Genomic DNA, 22,533 nt, shown 5'->3' with positions numbered 1-22,533 from the left:
TCTTTGATTACTTGGTATTAAAGTATATTGTTTAATCGCTAGGGAAGTCTACACTCTGTAATATTCTGGCCATGTACTGAGTAATGGTTAACTCTTGGGGCTAATGGAGGAATACCTCGGCATCACGATCACAAAACCTCACATCATAAAATAAAAGTTATACACCAATTTATAACATTTGAAGAATGATATATTACATTTCCAGGTAAGTAGAAGGCCTTTGTAAATTGCCACTTGGCCAATTTTCTTCTGAAACTACACACTTTTATATAAAATTCTAAGTTGTTTTATGACTGAATATGAAGATTCTTCATATTCTTTATAAGCTGGCAAGTTATCTCGCTCTGTAGAAATTGTGGGAATCAAAACCTAGCGTTTTCAAATAAAAGAATTCCTGCTTACTCCTTTAAGAAGCTGAGCAATTTGTAAGTGTATGAAAGAAAAGGGAAACTCTTCACTCAGCTGTAACCACATTCCACAGTGTGTGGATTCCAGATGCCGCTCTTTGTATTTATAAACAGATTTATCGAGATTTATATAGACATCCCTACATACACATACAATTACAAACGAGAACTGGTTTCATTCAAACAGTTCTGAAATCTGATTTTTTGTTTCATTTAACAGTGTATCCTGGACATCTTTTCCTTCGGAATGTGTAGAATGACCTTATTATTTTTACTGTTATCCCACTGTATCATGTAACAATGTTTATTTAACCACTTCTTTATTAATAGCATCTCCTTTTCATTATTTTAAGTAATGCTCAAAGAATATCTTTCAACATATATCCCCTAAAGTAATTAAGTTTGAATTGGTCTTCTCCAACTTAAATATGATTATATTATATAAATATGTATAAGATAACATAATCATATTTATATACATACTAAAATCAGTACGAATCACTGAATTACAGAAAATTAGGAGAAAGAAGATGTATAAACTAAAACTTTTCCCATGAATAACGTTTGTATCTGTACATTATTTGTTAACCAATCATATATACAATAAACCAGCTAATATAATGTCTTCCTTCATCAGATCCTTGCATTTGTAGAAAGCACTGCATACAGCAGGGCTTCTCAATCTTGGCTGCATGTTAAATTTTTAAGATCATGATTCCCAGACTGCATCAATTAAATTAGAATCTGTAACGGGTGGAACCCAGGCTTTGCAAAGCCCTCCAGATGATTCCAGTGGGAGCCGATGTTGAAAACCACTAACTTAGAAAGAGTAGCTTGTTTGGACTGAGATGCTTCTTGGAGAGAAATAGACAGGAAGCAAGAAAAAAATTCCAATAGATTCGTCTGTCATCAAGAATTTGATATATGTGAAAAACGTGCTAAATTTTTGGATGAGACTGAAATTCTCCTTTTTCTGGTTTAATTTGGTTCGTGGAAGTAAAGGGAGAGATTGCAGCAGCTTGCTGGGCCCAGAACTGAGCCCGTTACCAGCTGTAATTGCACGTGGCACCTCTCCTCCGTAGCACTTGTCAGGGTTGCGTTTTATTTTTCTATTTATTGGCATCACTCTTTGACTCACGCTTCTGTCTCCTGGCAGAGGGGACCCTCCTTGAGAGCAGAGCCCCCTCCCCAGGTTCAGGGGTAGAGCTGACACAGCTGGCGCTCGATTGGTAGTGGCTCGTGAATGAATGACTTTGGTCCTTCAAAGGAGGGTGAAAGGTATTTAAAGAACAGAGATGACCACCATGGGAACAGATTGGTTCTGTTCACTCTCTGTAAAACCCTTGTAAGCCAGATTGAGAACAAAGTACATTTTATTTGGAGAGATATCAGAATGTATTTCACTTCCAAATGGATTTTCTATAAGAAAAATGTCTGGGAGAAAGGTGATTTTGCATCATATACAAATGGGGGAAGTGTGAGAAAAAGATAATAAAGAAGATTACTAAGAAGAAAAAAGACATTTTTTTTTAACATGGTAGTGAGCACATTCTTCAGAGAACTATTATATTCTTTTCTAAAAAGCTTGTCTTGTATTTAAGCAAGAAGTAATTTTAAGGAAACTTGGTTCCATGAAAGTCCATTTTCGTCAGAATGGAGATTTCGTGTGGAATGAAGATGGTGTCTAAAAGAACCCAGAAGGGTCAGATCAACACTGGCAGGAAGTTTGGAAACTAAACTATAAGAAATTATTCTAAAAGTTCAATTGAGATAGCAAAAGGTATGAGTATCATCATGTTTAATGTCTAATATTAAAATTAATGGGACAGGCATGGCTCAGGAAAGAATAAGAATGATTCTGCCGTGCTCCAGGACTCTAAGACCTTGGTGTGAAATATCCAGTTCAATTGCTAGAGAAAGAAGAGCATATTTCAGGCTATGTTTGCAAATTTGTATTTGTATATCTGAGGAAATTAAGGATAATATTTTAATGGTCCAAGACATGATATAGCTGATGACAGACATTGTCAGATTAAGATAGACTTGATTTCACCACTGTGTAAATTCAGAAATAGGAAAGTCCCAAGTGTGTGGGAATAAAGGTGTGAGTACATGAAGATATGGATTGTGAAAAAGGAAAGTATTTTTGTCATATTTACCATCATAATTATCTTCAATAAATCATTTCCCTGTATTTATATCATATACTTTTAGATCCATACTTCCAAAATAGTGTTAAATTGTCATCATAAGAAATGTAAGGGTGACGTGAACTTGTTTTTATACTTTTACCATGCTCCTTTGTCCCAAAAAATAAAACCAGACTATTTTTATGTAGTTTTTATTCTCCAGTTTATTATGAACATCTTGTTATCCCTGTGTTATACTTTTTTATCATTATAAGTGCTACGTATAGGCCTCACTAAGGATGTCTTTTCACACACACAAAGGGATCGAGTATTTGTGGCTTCAAGTGGCTATTTTAAAACTGAATTTTAGGGCAACACTGGTTTGTTAAAAGTAATTGTCTTAATAAAAGAAAATAAAGTAGATGGCCTGTTGAAATGTATGTAGTTCATTATTTTGTAGTATTTTCATTTCTAATAACACCATTTCTCACTCTGTGCCTGCTGAGGACCAAGGTGTAGGTTTTAGTAATATTAAATGATGGCATTAAGAAAAGCTCTAGTTACTATTTAGACTACTTAAATATGATCTCATCCATCTTAATTTATTGTAGAGCATTTTGCAAATAAAGATAATAAATTTATGTTTACCACATGACACGGTTATTATAATAAAACCAATTTCATTGGGTTATCATGTTCACGATGATAGTTTCCCAGATTTTAGGATGTATGAACATTTTATAGAATCAGAATTATACTTCTGGGGGAAAGACCCTAGAGATTAGTCAGTCCATTACCCTGCTTTACAGATGAAAAACCAAGGCCCAACAGGTAGTTCCTTAGATAATGATGAGCCGTGAGTACAATCCTCGTTCCCTTGATTCCTAGCTTACTGCTCTTCTGTGTCACATTTTACTGATTTTTAAGTGAATCAGGTCCAAGTATTTGTCCTTTGCAATCCCCCTTTTTGTTTGCATTCCTTTTCATCACGAAAATAAAAAGTATCCTCTTCCTCCACATTAAAGCTTGCCTGAAGATGTACAAATGGAAATGATGTTAGCACAGCCGGAAGCGGAAGATATCTGGTCTGAGTGTTTAGATTATATTAAGTTAAAGGTCAGGTTGGAAAAGTCAGCTTGGATTAAAGGCAAAACCAGCATGAACACTAAGACCAGTATCCACTAAAAATATAAAGCAAAGATTGGCCACATGTTTACCCTTTTTTATTATGAAGCCACTAAAAATATAAATAAATCCTTATATAAGTAAATTATGTACCATTGACACTATTTTTTTTGACTTTGGAATAGATTTTTATAATTCTAATTTCATGTATTCATGCCTAACTCTGGTTGAAAACACCAAACTCAGAGCCATTGACCCTAAGGAGCTTAATTCTCTCAGTTCAAAAATCGGACTTTCTGAATAATTTCATCAGGAAGTTATTACGCTTTCATTTTAGAGGGTCATGTAAGACCTCAGGAGAAATACTTGCTTAATGTTTTGTATTTAAACACAGGACATTTATATCAAGACTCTAATTTAAATATGTTTATGAAATGTAAAAGAAGGAACAGAAAGAAAGTCTGACAGGAATATCTTAAGAATTGACCCAAAGAAATATAATCTTACTTTGCAATGAGTAGACTCTACCATGTATAAAGGAATTTAAGGATAGCCATTCATAGACAAATTAGAAAATCTGTCCTCTTCTGATAATGATGAATTTATCATTAGTGATGATACAATTCTAGGATACATATCTTGACATACAAATGTTCTACAACATGCCTTGGATTTTTTTCATCTTTTATGGATGGGAAGATCTTCTAATAATCTGTTATGGAGTGCGATCGGGGAAGTATATACACTCGGAGGAATACACTTGATAGAAGTTACATATTTGAATAAAATTATGAAAAGGACAGAAGAAGGGAACATAAATCAAAGAGTCTTTATTGGGCTTCTAATCCTTTTTTAAAATTAATTTTATTTATTTTTGGCTGCGTTGGGTCTTTGTCGCTGCATGCGGGCTTTCTCTAGTTGCGGCGAGTGGGGGCTACTCTTCGATGTGGTGCACAAGCTTCTCATTATGGTGGCTTCTCTTGTTGCAGAGCACAGGCTCTAGGCATGCAGGCTTCAGTAGTTGTGGTGTGTGGCTCAGTAGTTGTGGCGCACGGGCTTAGTTGCTCCACAGCATGTAGGATCTTCCTGGACCAGGGATCGAACCCATGTCCCCTGCATTGGCAGGCAGATTCTTAACCAGTGAGCCACCAGGGAAGACCCTCTAACCCTTTAAAAAAGAAAATTATGGAACACATACTTATGTGCTAGGCACTGTTCTACACATTAGGGCATAGAACAATGACTCAGATGGCCAGTAATCCATTTTAGCAGTACGTACTTTTTACTGTCAAAAGCACATCAGCGCTTTGAATGCTTACAAAGAAGGAGATGGTGGGGAGTAAGTTGGAGAGAAAGCAGATAGAACAGGAAGCCCTGAAGGGCAGAAAGACGGTGGGAGAGAACAAGGCTGAGTTCTGGGGCTGCATCCGTTGTGGAGCAGCCTCTGATGCAGCCTCTGCATGAGCTCCTCTCGTGGATCCTAGTAGGTCTGTCCATTCCCACCTCTGCGGTAATTGTCTCACTCTATTTCCCCCTTGTTTTCCTGCCTTTTCTCACCCCTGGACTCTGAGCTGCTTTGAGCCATGAATCCTCGCATCCCAGATAAAGCCCTGGTGCCTGGCGCAGGGCGGGTGCTCTATGGTGTTTGTTTGATGAATATGATAGCGGTTATCTGACAAAGCGTTCAGTGGTGGAGAAACAGCATCTCTGTGTTTGACCATCTGCACTACATTAGAAACAAATGGACGTTTTTGACTGGAAAATAATGATTGGAAATATCTTTGAATTTTTTAAGACCAAATACCAGTGGCAGGGAGGGGAGGTCCTTCCCTAAATGTCTGTCAGCTCTGCCTCAATCACAAGTAGATGAAATCGGATTTAAAAACAGATGGGAATTTATCTTGAGAACAGTTCCATAGGCCTGTGTTCCAGTCAGATTTCCACTCCAGCGTGTGATGCCAGAGCTGCTTCCGTCAAGTTGCTGACTATTGGAAATAATTTCAAATAATTATTTAATAATGTTCTAAAAACAGTCTGCAAAACAAAAACCCAACACAGCCCCCATCCAGTGAGTGGGCCTTACTGGATGCTAGAGGGAAACCCATGCCTTCGAATGAAAACTGCAGGTGAAAATGTACTTGAATTAGTGCCTGGAGAGCACCCCCGTGCCCTGGCCCTCACCTCCTCAAGTTTCCATGGCGAGTACTGTTTTAGGTGCTCTCTTGAGACTGTGCGAAAGCTCTGGGGTATGGGAGTAAAAGCATGAGCATCAGTGTGTGCTTAGTTCACACAGTTAAAAATAAATTCCAAGAGTTCACTAGAAGAACTTTGTGTCAACTTGACCCAGCATTACCTCTGGTATTTGCTTCAGCAAATCATTTGAAACACATGGCTGTTGTCTTTGGTTTCAAGTGTATAGTCAGAGCAGTTTGAAATCTGTTGGCACTGAACATGAAAGCCAAAGATGAACAATATGAAAGCCAAACATATTAACACTGAATATAGTTAGTGATGAATCAGTGTGTCAGCTTTCAAGTATTACAATTATCGACCTAAAAATACCCTACTGAACCCTGTCCCCTTCCCGACTGTGTACCCTGCTTGCCACCTGAAAAACTTCGAGAGCTGTTACATGTTTGTTTTTAGGTTGTAATGTTAGCACCCTTCAATATTTTTTACTTATAAATTTTCTTTTAATTGGCATATGTTTGTAGTTTGAGATAAATATAATAGCTCACTAATCACACTAATTGTGGGTGGCCATCGGTAGCATACTGGGATTTATAGATTAGTCACTGTTGGAGGAGGGGGAGTCTATGTTAGCTGGATTATATCAGTGCTGCTGACTGAAGAGGGAAAAAAAAAAACCGTACTGCAGACTTTGATCCTGGACTCTGAGCCCTAGGGTGTAGGTGTCAAATGATGTCAGATTCCTACTGCTTACTATTAAAGATCCCAAACATGGGGTTGTTTTACTAGCACAACTGTCTGGTTTTTGGAGCTCAAAAAACCTCTTCCATTATTATGCTTATCCACAATGGCAGACCACCATTCCCTCTAGAATTAATGTGTGTGTGTTTTCCCCTAAAACAAGGGTTGAGATGGAACTCAAAATTAAAGCTCTATAAAATTCAACTACTGTTAACATTGAGACCAGTGGTAGAGCAAGCATATTGAATAAAAGGACAAAGTAAAGTAAATGCAGTTAGAGTTGGAAAAAATAAAAGAAAATAAAATAGAGCAAGAAAGAGGTGAAAGATAGCTAGATGGGTTGGTTTCCTGGGAGGTTTCCTTGCCGTTCTGGGTGAGACAAGAGAATAATCTGGAGGATGAACTCTTTCCCCTCACTTCTAGAGAAACACTTAATTTAGTATTATACTGAAAGCCCTTCAATTCAAACAGAGATGAGGGATGAATATTTTATTAAGTCGAATGGATTTTTCCTCCACCGACTCCACATCTTAGTCTGTAAACCAGAAAAGATAATTGATGTACCAATTACAAATGTGTCAGAACACAATCTTACCTGATTTAAGTGCTATGGGTTATTTTTTTAATACCATATATTTTCACATATGTGCTGTCATTATTGTAATAAGAAAAAAATAAAGAAAAATGTATAGTCATATAATTAGCCTCTAGAAAAAGATTTGTTTAAAAAGCAGAAGTTTCTCTCTGTGACCTACACTTTGGTTTAGACATACATGGCTGGTGAGTGAACTACAGGAGCAAGGCAGCCTGCTCTTCCTGGGAAAGAAGAAGCTGTTGAAAGCATATAGGTTGCCCTGTGGCCCATTTGCTTTCTGACATTCTCCCAGTTCATTGCTATCAGCATCCTTTCTCAATGAGCCCAGCCTGATATGCCCTTAAAAATGGGAACACGTACACATGGGACCTGCGGCCACAGGGACTGGCTGGACCTTCTGCTGCCCTGTCAGAGCCAGGATACCAAAAATTTAAAGTAAATTCTATGAACATGACTTTGAAATTTCCCTGTCATGATTTCTACCCTTCCCTCTGAAATACGACAGATACGAGCTCTTCATGAACTAATAGATCATTGTGGGCATCAAGGTATCAAGATGCAAAGTGGGAAATACTGAATAATGCATCATGGCTGTTGGAGCTGGAGACCGACCTAGCAACATCTCCAGCTGACATCTCAGGAGGGAAATACTGAGGCATCCGAGCGACAGAATCTTCTGGGCTCCGATGGAACACAGTCGCGCGTTGAAGGGAACTGTGGTGAGACGCCAAAGCCGCAAAGTGTGTGGGGAAGGATTCTGCAGGAATGAATGAGCCGCGTGCCTACCTGCACCGCTGAAGGCAAAAATAATCGACAAAGAAGGCAGTACAACACCCACATGAAGCAGTGTCCAGTTCACTTCTCCCATTTGGAAGCAGTGAGCTAGAACCATGAGCTGAGTTATCCTGAGAAGGAAAGTAGAGCTTCCTTTGTGGAACCTGCCCTAGACTGTGCGGTTGGGATGAAGCACACAGACAGCTGAACATAGAGAATGTTCTGGTAGATGCGAGAAGTTCTGGAATGATGGCTTTGACTTTCGGGAACAAAATGCCCCTCAGTGGCTACTCTTCTAGCCAGTGGTGTGTCCATGTCACAAGACTGACTCAGAATAAGAAGCCTCGGAGAGCCTTCCTTTACTGAAGTGGAGCTTCTGTACGTTCAGCGGAATTAGAAGTGACCCCGTAAACCCTTTTCAGTCCCCTGGACTCTCAGCTGAACTTGGTCCCCAAGTGTTGGCTCCCAAGTCTGTGTGGAAGGGTTTTTCACGCACATCCAAACAGTGCTCCCACACCAGATGGGTGTCCTGCCGTCAACTCACCTCTGACACTGTGGACCTGGAGATGGGTCACATCCCACAGGTCAAGGGTTCAATCCGGCAAGACTGCCCCACCCCTGCCTCGGAGGAAAATCTCAAGTCTAGGTTGTCACTTAGGCTTCTGACCAACCCTACTGCTGTAAGGTTCCTGTGCTATAAGGTTCCATAGCTATAGGTCAGAGGTCCCAATGACCCCCTCCTTGGGTTCGATTAATTTTCTAGAGCAGCTCGCAGAACTAAGAGAAGGATTTTACAGGCACACCTCAGAGATATTGCAGGTGGGATTCCAGACCTCCACAATCAAGCAGACATTGCCATAAAGCGAGCCACGTGGCTTTTTTGGTTTCCCAGGGCATATACAAGCTATGTTTACACTATACTGTGCCTATAAAGTGTGAAATAGCATCATGTCTAAAAAAAACAATGTACTTACCTTAAATTAAGAATACTTCATTGCTAAAAGTGCTAACCGTCATCTGAGCCTTCAGTGAGTTGTACTCATTTTGCAGGTGGAGGGTCCTGCCTCCGTGCTGGTGGCTGCTGGCTGCTGGCTGATCAGTGTGCTGGCTGCCGAAGGTGGGGCGGCTGCGGCAGTTTCTTAAAGTGAGGCAACGATGACGTCTGCCACCTGGATTGGCTCCTCCTTTCAGGAACCATTCCTCTGTAGCCTGCAATGCTGTTTCGTAGCATTTTACCCACAGTAGGACTTCTTTCAAAACTGGAGTCAGTCCTCTCAGACATTACCACTGCTTTATCAACTAAGATTATGTAATAATGTAAAGCCTTTGCTGTCATTTCAGCAATCAATTAAGTTTGCCATCTTAGGTGGGCACCTTTTATGGTGCCCCCAAATAATTACAAACCTTCAATTTGCAAAAAAAAAACAAAACTGCAATATCTGCGAAACTTCGACAAAATGAAGCACAGTAAAATGAGGTATGTCTGTAGTTACTAGATCACTGGTTTGTCCTAAAAGGATGTAACTCAGGAACAGCTAGATGGAAGAGATGCACAGGGCAAGGGCACAGAGGTTCCATGCCTTCTCCAAGCACATCACTGTCCCAAATCTCCATGTGTTCACCAACCCCAAAGCTCTATGAACACCGTCCTTTTGGGTTTTTATGGAGGCTTGCAGTGGGGGAGAGAGACTGGGTTCAAGTCCTAATACAGCAGAGACAAGTGGGAATTTATGGCCAAGGAGTGGGATGGGGGTCGGTGGAAGAAAAATTACTAAGAGAAAACCTCGGGGTAATGGAGGTTCTGACTAAACTGACCTAACAGAAGTCTTGCTGATGGCAGACCAGGGGGCCCGGGCGTCAGTTGGGGATGTAGAGGGTGGGGAATCCCATTGGATATGAAGGATGATTGGATGTGGAGGATGGGAGATTTGGGCTAAACTCACATAGCAGGATTCTGGCTGAATTGGGATAATGCAGAGACGAACACAGAAGTCCAAAAGTGCGGAACTAGCTGGGAAGAAGATCCAGAGGAAACTGAGTAGAGTTCTGTTAAGGAGAAAAATCGTTGTCAGTAGTTACTATTTTTATGAACCGGTATGTGGTGCAGTTGGGGGGATATGATAAACCAGAGTTTAACTGGACATCTTCCAAAATACTCTCTAGGGGTTTATTACAGAGCATTTGTGTGGTCTGTCTAGAGGTTATGGACCACAGACTTCCAAATTTAAGGTAAATCCTCCCGTTGGGAACACGGACTAATTTGAATTTTTATGGGGGGGTCTGATTTGCAGGGTCTTTTAGGTCCTCTTTTGAGCTCCCTCCTTCTTGCCTCTGTTTCTTGTGACATAGAAGTCAGCCCTTTGGTTTCATGCTTCCACAGTATCTCTTGCCCGTGGATCGAGGCTTTTGCTCCGTATTATATATCTGTGCTGACTCCGTTTTCCACACACCAAATTGCTGCTTCTTTGCCGGGCCTCTTCTGATTAAAACTTGGGTTGAGCCGTCTGCTTGGCTTTTGGGGGACATTGCATTATCTCTCATGTCTAGTGCTTTACATCTCCGACCTGGTGCTGCCCCCATCTGAGGCCAGGCTTTCTGACTGGGAACAGGGGCCCCGGGTCCAGGGAGGAAATCCACAGTAATTTCTGGTCACTAGTCTCCTAAGTGTGATGCCAGTTCTACAGGACCACCCTATCTACCACTGACCCCTTACCTTTGAAAAACGAATCCTTGGTAGATTACATGTGGGCACTGATTCTCCAAGTTATCTTTCCTTCCTTTCCTTGCGTCCTTGCTGGAACAGCTTTAGATGCTGAGCAGTGACAGCCTTAGCACCATGGTGCCAGGGGGACAAGTTTTCCTGGTAGCAGGTCTTCATGGCACCCCTGTCATAGCTGTCCTCACAGCACAGGGCGGTGGCCTACTCTACCTGTGTATAAGACTAGCCAGGTACTTCCACATCAGCTCAGTGCTGAGTCAGACAGGCAACCAATTCTGTGTTTATTGCTCCGTTACTAACATGAGGATTAAAAGTAAACTCGTTAATCCTCCCTTGGCTAGACTCCACGAGCAGGTTGTAAATGACACATAAAATTGATCACTCTAGATGTGATCACATATCATTTTTAATAGGTGTCACTTCCCTTTGTTTATATACATAATACATAGATTCTGGATTTTTTATTTGAATGTCAAAGGATTCAAACTTGTAGAGTAAATTATTTGTTATTTTTCTGCAGCGTATTTTATCATATTATGTATTTTAGTGTTTTTGCTTTGTGCTAAATTTAATTGTGACATTTATCAAACAACAAACAGGTACAGGTAGCTTTTTTAGAACCCTGGAGAAATATTTTAAATGTATTATCTGTTGCTATATTACCAGAAATTGCTTGATATTTTATAAAAAGACATCAAAAGTGACCAAAAATATAACTTAGAATCAAAGATTCTAAACAGTACTAAATATAAAAATTAGATGTTTATATATTATAATTTTTCTGAGTGTCTGAATATTAGTAGTTTTTCATGCACAGTTTATCTAAATGTACTTGCACTATTTCAAATGAGAAAGGTGTGCAAATATTAAATGTAAATTTATGTAAATATTAAAACTAACCATAGGTGTTTAAAGACTTGTGTATTAAAAATGGAAAATGTGTACTAAAAGGAAAAGATGTGTGTATTAAGATCAGAGGTAACTTCAAATCTTGACTCAAAAAATAAATGTAGCTAGTATTTAAAAGAGTCAAGATAAAGTTTAGGTTACTTGTACATGTTCTCACATACTGTAGTTACTCCTAAGATAGTACTGATGTCTTTATTAAACAAAACAAAAACTTTACCTGCCACTGAGTTGTAAATAATTAACATTCATTTATAGGTTGAGCTGTTTAGAGGTGAAATTTCACCCTCAAATTTTAACTATAAATTCTGAATTTGGTTATATTTTCTGGCTATGCTTACTATTTGAAACCTGTGATGTTTGTGGCCAAGCAGAACGAGATTCCCTTGGGAACGATGCTGTTGAATTGTCCTCATGTGGTAGCGATCGCTTTATCCATCTCCTGCTGGGATGTCTCTAGACAGTTTTTTGCCCACAGACTCAGCGTTCTTGGAGGGGCAAGAGTTTGCAATTTCTGTGAAAAAAAATGTTTCGCAAGGATTAGGAGCCATCCACTCTTTGAAAAGGACAAAACTTCCTCTTTAATTTGTTGAATTTTACCTGTGCTCAAAATTGGCACTGCTTTAATAATCAGTAATTCTGACTGTGCACTGATTCTGTGCACATTCAAACCCGGCTCTTAAAGTGGATGCAGCGTAATGCAGGCTGGTTATTTAAGGGCAGCTCAACTTTGCTCAGCACGTATCATATAATACAGGCAATAAGCAATTTCTCCTCTCAAAAGCAGCACTTTATTATAAATGTCAAAATTGTAGCTGTCATGGTTAGTTCCCTCCCAAGCTGTTTGAGCATATCACCTTTCTGATGGAGTATTTAAACGCCAAAGCTGTGATCCATTCTTTGAGTTTCAACCCTCAAATGTAAAATTGCCAATCCAAATTTTTGCATGGCTTAAACCTATTAAGTGGTAGGAAGTTGCAAACTGATAGACTCAAAATATTTTAGAATACTCAACACATGGAAATAGACTATTTTGTTACTAGTTTTAATGTATAATAAAGGAAAGCAAATTTCTTTAAAGCATTTTTTGTTATTGTTAATTGAGTTTTTTTAACATCTTTATTGGAGTGTAACTGCTTTACAATGGTGTGTTAGTTTCTGCTGTATAACAAAGTGAATCAGCTATACATATATGTATATCCCCATATCCCCTCCCTCTTGCGTCTCCCTCCCACCCTCCCTATCCCACCCCTCTAGGTGGTCACAATAAAGCATTTCTCATTAAAATGTTTTTCTTAATTTTCTTGGAACACATGCTTCTGTAAAATACAATGCATAAAATAAATGATGCCTCTCCTTCCTTTATGCATTTTTTTATTACTTGGTAAAATCATATTGCGATTAATATAAATTCAGAGAGGCATTTGAGTTTATTTTCATATTTACAATGCGTCTTATTACAAATAAAAGTACCACATTAGGCAAACATTTAATACTTAAAATAGGTTATGTGTGTGAGTCTGCATTAAGAGTTTTAAGTGAATACTGTGGACATATTTTTAAAAGAAAACGTTGCTAGAAAATAGATGTATAAGTATAGAACTGTGCTGCTACAAACAGGCACCTCTTCCTCTTGGGACTTCGCCTGCCCCCTGCTGGAAGGCGTGGCATGAGGGGAGCCATCTCTCACCCCATGGGTGGTGCTTCAGGCAGAAAGCCAGCCTGCTCAGCGATGCTTGGAGCCTGGCTTTCTTGCCACGTGAAGGAGGGTGGCGTTTGAAGATGCTGTGAAGGATGGAGTGGTATTAGAAAATGTGGAGTTGGTTTGAGGTAGATGTCAGAGGGAAGAGGGAAAGGGAGACCCCTTTGTGTGGGCAGAAGGGTCACGAGACAGTGAGAAGGGCTTCACGCGGAGGAAATACTGGGAAATGAGGCTGGGAGGTGTCTCTGAGTCATAGGCTGAAGGATTTGTAACAATAGCAATAAAAAGTATCCCTCCCATTGCATGTGGCCTTTATGTGATCTACACAGAAATCAGGTGAGATGCCTGGCCTGGAGATACTCAGCTAAAGTATTATAAAGTCTGAACTGGAATTCGGGTCCTCAGATCACAAATATAGCCCCCTTTCAACCATGCTCCACTGACATCTCATGATTTATCCAGAAGGCCACTGGTTCCCGCCTGTAGGAATGGGTCCTGCAGAAGATATGATCACTTACAGAAAAGTCCAACACCTGTGCTTTCTTTATACATCTGGAAACAGTGAGTGTGAACTTCCCAGACTTCTGCCTAAATGGTGTCCTACGGCAGATGGCGTGAGAAAGTGGGTAGTTGGGAGAGAGTTTAATAAAAGGACTAACTGCAAAGATGGGGGCAGTGATATGGGACCTTCAGCAAGGGATGGGAAAGGAACCGAGAGCCAGTGACCGTGGGGTAGGGGTCTGCCTCCTTGGCCCTGGAAGAATAAGGGTGAAGCCAGAGGGTGCTGCGTGGGCAGGGCACATGTCAGTCTGTGGTCCTCACTAGAGAAACAGGGATGCTGTCCTCCATGGGGTGTGGGGTGCTAGGGAGATGGACAGCTCACCACAGTTCTCTCCTGTCCTGATCAGCTGCAGCCACCTGCCACGGGCGAGGCCAGCCCAGCACCAGAGGGGAAGGAATCTCGTCGATGCGGTTTGAGTAGCTGAGCCCCTGCAGCCCCAGAGCAGTGAGGACAGGTAGAGGCACTGGATCTGAAGAGGTGGACAAAAGGTGTCCAGCCGCACACATCCCCACGCCACCAGTCACTCTTCCCAAAGCCCGGTGTTAATGGGTTTTTTCTCAGCACTTATTACCTAGAATTACCTTATTTATTTATGTATCAGATGCTTATTTTCTGTCCTCTCCCAAGAGCCAGGACCTCATCCACCTTGTTCTCCCTTCTACCACTCCAGTTCTTAGAACAGTGCATTGCATACCATAGGTGCTCAATCATTTCTTGACTGAATAAAGGAAAGACATGTATTAAACACATACGTTCACATGTGTACACAGATATATTATGTACATATCATGTATACATATGTTAATTATATATATGCATAGCATGTTTGTGTAAACACTCTTTCTTAGTAGACAGGGTAGACAGGTATTATGTTTTATAATGGTTTAAGCCTAAATAATATCTAACACTCTGATCTCCATAAAGTAGCCTCTCATTAAAAACTTATTAAAGAGTTGTAAGTGTATCTATTCAAGATGGAGAAATGAATGTATTCAAGATATTATAGTAAATAATGAGATTAATGTGATGACATCAGTTGAAATCATATTTCAATTATAAGCATGTAGTCACAATCTGTGATGTTTTTAATACATCACAGGTTAAAAATACCCATTTAGTTCATTTATTCAGCCTGCATAAACTACACTCTATATATATATATATTGCTACGTCCTGAGAATATTAAATGAGATCATCATGACCGTTCATCGGATATGTCTGGTTTCTCTTCTTCCAGGCACTTGCTGGGATTACCCTTCACTCTCCTGAGTTAGGGATGGTCATGATACTTGCTTTGGCCAGTGAAATAGGAAGAGAAGTGACAGTCCATATGTCTGAGCACAGGCACTTCAGAGCCCGTGTTCAGTTTGCCTCTTTCCCTCCAAGTGCCCTGAAGCCTCCTGGAATGAGAGCAACGTGGAGGTGGAACAGAGCCCCATCTGCCTGAGCGGATGCTAAATCCGTGGGTAGTCAGCCCTCATGATCTCCAACCACTAAGATTCGGGAGCTGTTTGTCATGCAGCATAACTTGGTTGATGTGGACTGATACAGCAAGATAAATGAGAGTGAGTTTCAGCTCTTGAGGATTTCCTGGTTTAATGAAGGAGGCAGTCTTAAAAGCAAATTACGATAAAGCATCTCAGAAAGATCTAGAAAGAGGTGGCAGAGACATAGGAACACAGAAAACGAAACTTCTGCATGAGCTAGGGAAGGATTCAGGAGGTAACACAGGAATTTGGGCTTGAAGAAAACGGGAAAGGGTCCTCAGGCAGAAGAGAGTTGGAGAAGCATTGCAGGGTGAGGGGCAGCGTGAGCCATGGCAGAAAGCCCCGACTCGGGGACACATGTTTACACCCACAACGGACACTTGGACCAACTCTAGAGCTTTGGACACAGCATAGTGAAGTGGGGGAAAGCATGGCCTCTGGAGTAACATTTCCTGGATTTGAATCCTACTTTGGTATCAGTGTCATCTTGGCATGCTACATAGCTTTCTAAGACTCATTTTCCCCCTACGTAAATTAGAGACAAGAAGGATGCTGTGAAGATGATTTTTCATGCACTTAACAAAGTGCTTGACACGTAACACGTGTGCAAAATGTGTTTCATAATTATTACTAGTAATATTCCATGGGTCTTTCATGGATGTAGGTGGGAGAAGGTAGGGTAGGAGGGATGGGCGATGCTGGCCTGAGGGAAGATGGGAAAGAACACTGCAGGCTAAGGTGACCTGGGAACTCCTCCGGGCGCTCAGAGCAGGGATGCCCTGGGGACGTGTAGAGAGGCTAGAATTCTGACCTTGCCGAGTCATGTCCACTTATGTTTTTAGTCTTTATGCATTAAAAGAGTCTAAGTTTACTCATCAAACCTATAAATAGAGCGAGGGCATAGCTGATTCAGGCCTGCAAAGCAGAGGCAGGGGGCAATTAGCAGGACCCTGAGTACACCCATCATCTGGTCCCTGGTGATTTGACAAGTGCATTTCAAACTGTGCGGAGGACATTTTTGTAGTATGAGAATTGGTCCCTCTAAGTGCTTATGGGTGTATTTTTATGACTTTCAATGAAATATCTTAATGCAGATTCAGGGTGTATACGGAATAGGAATGGAAGAACAGACATGACTTGCAAACGTGATGTCAGCTTCCTTGGGAATGTCACCTCCTGGATCCTGGGTCTGGGCATAGAGAATTAACAAGAAAGGCCCTTTAAATCATGTAGTATGATTTCTTCTTCTTGCTCCAAAGGTCAGGAGGAAAACAGAGTGAGACAGAACAACTCTATGCTCTATTTGCCAGGTATCATTAAATATATTGTTGTAGGCAACCCCCCATGTGTTTGCTACACACTGCAATGAGCTTTGGAATCACACTACCTCAAATAACATTCCAGATTTGTCTCTTGTTTCAAGGGTAAATTAGCCACCCTAAGCTTCAGTGTTCTCATCTGAAAAACGAAGACACTAAGTATTCTCTCCTCATGGAGATACAGGAAGATTGAAATGAGGCAGGCAAACTCATAACCTCCATAATTGTTAGACTAAAGGAACTCAGATGGCTGTGAATTGTCAAGTCACCCTGTGGTCTTATACACGATGGTTAATTATAACGTATCCATTGAATGGTTAAGGAATTAGTAACTGGAACTCTCCTATGCTGCTGGCAGGAATGTAAAATGGCATAGCCACTTGGGAGAACAGTGTAGCAGTTTCCTGCAAAATTAACATACACTTGCCATATAACCTGCCAGGTCCACTCCTAGGTGTATCCGTAGGAGAAATGAAGAAATAAACCTTCACAAAGATCGATCCTCAACGTTCATAGCAGTTTTATTCATCTAAGCAAACCTTGGGCACAATAAAATGACCATCAGCTGGTGAGTGGATGAGCAAGCTGTGCTACACCCATAATACACGGATTACTGCTCAGCTCAGCCAGGGTCGACAAGGGACCCAAATAGTGATGCGTGGGACAGCACAGTGGATCTCAGAAGCCTTACGCTGAGTGAAGGAAGTCTGACAAAAAGACTGCAAATTGGATAATTCTAGAAAGGGCAAAACTATAGAGATAAAAAAGACATCAGGGCTTCCCTGGTGGTGCAGTGGTTGGGAGTCCGCCTGCCGATGCAGGGGACACGGGTTCGTGCCCCAGTCCGGGAGGATCCCACATGCCGTGGAGCGGCTGGGCCCGTGAGCCATGGCCGCTGACCCTGCGTGTCCGGAGCCTGTGCTCCGCAATGGGAGAGGCCACAACAGTGAGAGGCCCACGAACCGCAAAAAAAAAAAAAAAAAAAAAACAAACAAACAAAAAAAAACCCCAGCATGCAAGATTCAAATATATTGTTGGTTAGTTGACTGGGAAGGTTGGAAAACATGAGAAATCAGAATAAGCATACACGAAGATTAGGACGCTGCTTCTGTACTCTGTTCTCTACCCTGATCTTTGATGGGCTGTTTAGATCGTGTTTCCTTTAGTGGATTGATAACATGATAAGTGCAGACTTTTTTCCTTATTTTTTTTTTCCAATCTAGGTCCTACTTTAGCTTCAGATTGGTTAGCTCCCTGTTGCAGGAGGTTGTGTGTTTGTTTGTTTGTTTCCTTTGTCTCAGAACCACCTGGCACTGACCTCACACCCCTATTAGTGATGCCATTAGTAAAAATGATGACACGTATTCAACTACATTCTCACATACAACAACTGTGGAGTGCCTCTGTTTCCAACGTCATATCTCAACTGGGGTTAAAGAATGCATTTTCAAGACAATACTGTACAATTTGATAATGCTTGAGTGTCTTCAATGCAATTTAGACACAGCACTTCATTTGCTACTACTAAGAGCTCTCAGACAGGGTCCAGGATGTCGTTACACTCACTGTATCCGACAATAAAGAGACACAGAAAGTTGTTCGCCTAACATTTTCTAGTCAGTAAGTGGCCGGCATATGCCCAGAACTCAGTTCTTCTGACTCCTTGCCCTGGTGCTCTACCATATTGCCTTTCTAATAACCTTCTTGCTCCTCATAAAATAAAAATTGGGCAGCTGGATTCGGGTGGGCAGTTGTTGTGTTTTTCCACCCAGGTCTCGTGGGGTGAGAGCTGATGGAGGCCCACATGGCAGTTCTGTCAGGCCCAGGCCTGACCCTGATTTGCACGGAGTCATGACGATGCAGCGTGTCACGTGCTATTACATGGAGCTGATGGGAAACCTTCGTGGGCTATTTATAAAACTCCAGGAGAAGCGTTGTGACCCTATCAGTTTTCTGCCCCTTGTCTTCCAGAATGCTCTAATTCTTTCCTTGGAGTGAATGTACTAAAGCTTCAGTATAGCCACCATCCACGCTGAAAAAGATCCAGCGGATTTATTCATGTATTCAACAAATAGGTCTTGAGCACCTATCCATCACGCACCAGGCAATTTTCTAGGCACTAGAGATACGACCATGAGTAAAATGAGCAAAGTCCTGACCTTCATGGAGATGTTGATTACTCTCATGGATGTTATTATGAATTAGCTTCAGCTAAAATCAGGACATTGTTGAGGACCTCGGGAAACCATATTGAAAGAGTGATAAGTGGTTGACTGGGAGGTGGGGCCCTATCCTCAGAGAACAGGCCTATGGGTGGTCTCTACCAGGAAACACCCCGACGCCTGGGTATAGTAAGAACGTGCCAGGCAGAGGTTGGACCTACCGGAACTGGGAGGGGAGTTTATCTGGAAACTGTGTACGTGGGTATCTCCCATGGGGACTGGCCGTCGTACTGGAGGAAAGGAGAAACCGGCCATAAAACCCTCAGGACCTGAGCACTTACCTCTCAGATGTCTGTGGGATGGCTGGAGTGTCACAGCCAGTGATGCTTCTGCATGTTGTGTGGACGGAAGTGACCTAGGCTGGGCTTCACAAGGGGCTGGCTTCAGGCTCCAGATTTTCTCCACGTGTCTCAGGCTTGTCTCACCGTAGTGGTGTTCAAGAGGGCGGACCCCCGTGTTTGGAGGCACAGGAACATTTCAAGCCCTTTTTGACACAGCTTGCCAATCCCCCAACGTTGTGTTGGCCAAAGCAAGTCACATGGCCATGTCCAAAACCAAGGGACAGGAGGTACACTTTGCCATGACGTTGAAGCAAGTGGCATAGCTAAACCCAAAAACGGAAGTGCAGAAGGGCTATGGGAGTGAGAGAGGGAACAATAATTTAATCAGTCACAGAGGAGAAGAGAATTTTCAGGGTAAAGAAGTGGATCCACTGATGTTAAATTGTCTATGAAAGCATGAGAACATTCTGACATTTCTCATTATTTTTTCCATTATTTCATACCCTCCCATTACCACTGTTCTTTTCCCTTTCAAAATCAGTTTATTTCCTTAATAATAAAAAAAACATAAAAAAGCATTCTCTTAGAATAAAGGTACATCGAAATAGCTTCACGTAGTGACTGCCAGCTGACTCTCCTGGATTCTCAAACCACTTAGGGCTGAGTTTTCAGTAGGAAGAAAGCGAAGCAAATGCACCTGCTCTTCTACTGAGATGATTGAGTTGCAACAGCTCTAATAAAAACAAAAGAATTCCAGCTCTGACACCATCTCATGCTTCTCCTCTACCAAACAGACTGGAGTTACAGGATTGCTCTGTGTACAGTATTGCCTTTAGAGTCTTAAACTATGCATGTCTATAGAAGAGATAGCAAAAGAGTTTCGGAATATAGTGATGGCTAACTTTTACTTATTTATATAACTTTAAAGGAATAGGAATCGATGTGATTTTCATGACTTTTTTCATTTTTCAGTATTTTTCTAATAAGAAATATGTTTTATACTTTTGGTATAAGATGCTGCTCTTAGAAATTGCAGCTAATGCTCAGAATTGCTTAGAAAAGAAATGTCATGTGCCTTATCATAAGGCGTACGATATAAGACATATTTTCAGTTCTACGTCAAATGTAGACTGAGTCTCTCAACATACCAATTTTAGGATTTTTTTCTACCCATAAATGCTTGTACAAGTCTTAAGTCATATTTTGTGTGAAATACTGGAAGCAAATTTACCTTTTAAATAATTTAGATATAATGTATGACAGGTAATGTCTTAAACATGGTTTTTAAACCATGGTGCCACATTTGTCCTTTTCCTGAACTCTATTTTAAAAGCTGCTTTAAGTTCTTCAAATATATGTAATAATGGATCTTGATGAAAAATATTTCGACACACAGAAAAGGGATTTCTTAGCTTTAACTAAATTTATACTTATCATTCTGGTTCTGACAAGGTATAAAGGAATAAATTGTTTGCTTTGAAAAAGTGTATTAATTGTCTGACTTCCATAGTTGTTTGTTGGAATTATTGTTTTCCAAAGCAAATTAAATTATATTGTACTTACATGAAAGATGACATATCCTTAAATTATGAGACTTTTACCTTCTTTCTTTGAGCTCTCAGTTATTTTTATCGTTCATTTTTAACTGTTTTATTAAGATGTAATTTACATACAATGAAATGTACAGATATGAAGTATTCAGTTTGATGAATAATGACATTTATATACACCTGTGTCACAACTTCTCAAAACAAGATACATTCCTATTACTCCACACACCCCACCCAGAGGCAACTTCTTTCTTGTTCTTGTCACCATGGACTGCTTTTTACCTCTGCTTGAACTTCATAAAAATTGAATCATACAGTAAGAAATCTTATGTCTGGCTTCTTTGCTCAACAAAATATTTCTGAGATTCATTCATGTTGTTGAACACACTGATAGTACATTCCTTGTATGAATATACCAAAATTCCTGTTGATAAATTCTTCTATTGATGGGTTGTTTCTAGTTTCATGCTATGAATATTCTTGTACAAGTCATTTTGTAGACATATATTGTCATTTCTCTTGAGTAAACACCTAGGAATAGATCTCATACAATAGGTTGCTTTTTTTATTGATTTATAAGAATATATGTTCTGGATACAAGCTCTGTATATGTACATATACTTAGTTTATAAGTAAGATATATAATGTAAATATTTTCTCTCGGTCTATGACTTGCTTATTTGTTATTTTAATAGTGTATTTTGGGGAGCAAAATTTTTAATATTAATGAAGTCAAATCTTAAAATTTTTATCATTGGTTAAGGATCAGTAATTTTTAATTACTTAATGTCAAAACCTATAATATTATTTCCAAAGTAAGAGTGTCATTTTGAGTTACAGAGCAATAAAATTATGGGTAATTTAAATACACAAAGACAATCTTGCCAATGTCATATCTTTGGGGTTAATGTACTACTTAATTTTATACATAAGAGAAAAACTAGAAAATTTTTCAATAAGATAATTGTGGTTTTAGAGAAAATGTCTCATTGTACCTCGAAATTTCTCTACAGGTAAAATAAGATATACAGTTAATTTGCCTGAAAAATAAATGTATAGAATGTATGTATGAGCAGCAAAAATGTTGAGTTTGTAGTATTTCCTCTCTTTAGGGTGACAGATATTCTTTACCTACTCCAGTGATTACGTTTTTATTCCCCACACATCTTACTTAGGAATTGCAAAGAAGTACGTTGGGATTTCTACGCCTTTTAATTTTTATTTAGTTATTTATTTTTAACATCTTTATTGGAGTATAACTGCTTTACAATGATGTGTTAGTTTCTGCTTTATAACAAAGTGAATCAGCTATACATATACATATATCCCCATATCTCCTCCCTCTTGCATCTCCCTCCCACCCTGCCTATCCCACCCCTCTAGGTGGTCACAAAGCACTGAGCTGATCTCCCTGTTCTATGCGGCTGCTTCCCACTAGCTATCTATTTTACATTTGGTAGTATATATAAGTCCATGCCACTCTCTCACTTCGTCCCAGCTTACCCTTCCCCCTCCCCGTGTCCTCAAGTCCATTCTCTACATCTGTCTATGCCTTTTTAGTTATTTCTCTTAAAGTTTACATAAGTATATTGATTGCTACCTGTGTAAAAAACCAACCAACCAACATACAAAAGCTTTAGAAAGAATTGCTAGTTTAGGTCAAAATCTGCCCCTTTAATGAGTTGATATTGGATGCTTAATCATGAAAGAATTTATTACATAACTTCTGGTATCCTCTCTCTGTGAAATTAATAGATAAGAATAGAGAAAAACGCGTACTCTAAAACCATGTTATCTCACTTGGAAGATGAACTTTCACCCAGG

At 40.2% G+C, this 22,533-nt stretch overlaps 1 protein-coding gene across 16 annotated transcripts in view; it reads left to right on the top strand.

Annotated features, from left to right (window-relative positions):
• The window catches only part of RIMS1 (regulating synaptic membrane exocytosis 1), a 473,493-nt gene that overhangs the window by 38,274 nt on the left and 412,686 nt on the right, over positions 1–22,533 (top strand). The window lies entirely within an intron of this gene.

This window comes from Orcinus orca, chromosome 12 (assembly GCF_937001465.1).
Source record: "Orcinus orca chromosome 12, mOrcOrc1.1, whole genome shotgun sequence".
NCBI classification, from domain to species: Eukaryota; Metazoa; Chordata; class Mammalia; order Artiodactyla; family Delphinidae; genus Orcinus; species Orcinus orca.
Note: the sequence above shows the minus strand (reverse complement) of the source record. Positions and strands in the feature narration are given on the sequence as shown.